General features: G+C 40.7%; 1 pseudogene; it reads right to left on the bottom strand.

The window, feature by feature from the left end:
* Positions 1-428: 428 nt before the first annotated feature.
* Positions 429-1,353, bottom strand: LOC110596284 (annotated as a pseudogene).
* Positions 1,354-1,659: the final 306 nt, after the last annotated feature.

Here is a 1,659-nt window from a genome sequence, read left to right on the forward strand (position 1 = left end):
GTGATAGCGATGGCCGAGCTCTGTCTGAAGGCTGCAATGCTGGGGTCCCCAACCTCCCGGAGCGAGAGTCAGAGACCCACTGCAGATCTCCCTTGCAGAGGGCTTCAGACACCGGGTTGCCCGGTCGCCATCTTGCCGCCGGCTCCCTGGTTTTTTTCTATAATTGGATTAGTACCCAATTTCCTGTCTTAAATATTTTACTGTCCCCACAGAACACAAGTAGAAAAGGTCAAAAAATTTAAGGAAATACTGAAGAAACAGTTATTTAGAATGCGTCTTAAAAATGAAGAAATTAAATGATATAAATAAGGTAAATGCAGATTATCTTGTTACTAACTGAAAAAAGTATAATGATTTAGTCCCTTGAGTGTTTTGAGTTCTCTTTTTAATGAACAACTTTTTAATCTTGAAATAAAGGCAGAAAATATTCATTTCCTGAGCAGTTTTTTCAAGGCATGCTTTATGTCTTTGTTTCTAAGACTGTAAATAAAAGGGTTCAGCATGGGTGTTACCACGGTGTATGTTACTGAAGCTATGGCACTTGTCTTGGAGTTTTGGGAAGCAGTAGAACTAAGATACACTCTAAGGCCTGTACCATAGAACAAGAAAACAACTGAAACATGAGACCCACAAGTGGAAAATGCTTTATACTTGCCTCCAGTTGATGAGATTCTTAAAATGGATGTTACTATTTTAGAGTAAGAAAAAAGGATACCAGTGGGTGAAATGAAACCCAAAAGTCCTGTTGCAAAATTCTTCACTAGGTCATTGAGAAAGGTGTCAGAACAAGCAAGGGGAAGCACCTGATTAAGTTCACAGAAAAAGTGAGGGATTTCCAGTTCTGTACAAAAAGACAGTCGCAAAACCATCAAGCCCTGTAACAAAGACTCCAGCACACTCAATAACCAGGTTACCAAAAGCAGGATACCACAGTACTTGGGGTTCATAATGACCCTATAGTGCAGTGGGTGACAGATGGCCACAAACCGATCATAGGCCATCAATGTCAAGAGGAAGTTGTCTAATCCTCCAAAAAGCATGAAAAAAATACATCTGGCTGAGGCAGTCTTCAAAGGTTATGAATTTTCTCTGCATCTGCATGTTTAAAAGCATTTTTGGAATGGTTGTGGAGGTTAGACAGATATCTGAAAAGGACAGGTTGCAGGGAAATAAGTACATGGGAATGTGGAGATGGGAGTCCATGGTAACAACCACAATTATGAGTGAGTTTCCAACAAAGGTGACTAGATACATAGATAGGAACATCCAAAAGAGCAGTGACTGCAGCTCTGCCTCTTCTGAGAGTCCCAGGAGATTAAATTCTGAAACACAGGTTTGATTTCTTGGTTCCATGTACTGATGAAACTGCTGGAATAGAAGCAAGAACAAATTTAGCTACAAGCATTGATCAAGAACATAACACATGGTCCTCCCAGTTCATGCAGAAAAAACACTTGACAAAATTCAGCATCCCTGTCATGATAAAAAGCACTCAACAAAGTAGGAATAGAAGGAAACCTACTCAACATGATAAAGGTTGTGGGTTTAAAAAACAAAACACTGCGGGTTCGAGACCTGCCTGGGCAGCGAGACCTCATCTCTACAATAAATCAAAAATCAGCTGGGCGTGGTAGCGCATGCCTGTAATTCCGGCTACTC

The sequence above is a fragment of the Carlito syrichta genome, unplaced genomic scaffold (assembly GCF_000164805.1).
Source record: "Carlito syrichta isolate Samal-C Ts95f unplaced genomic scaffold, Tarsius_syrichta-2.0.1 Scaffold103388, whole genome shotgun sequence".
NCBI lineage: Eukaryota > Metazoa > Chordata > Mammalia > Primates > Tarsiidae > Carlito > Carlito syrichta.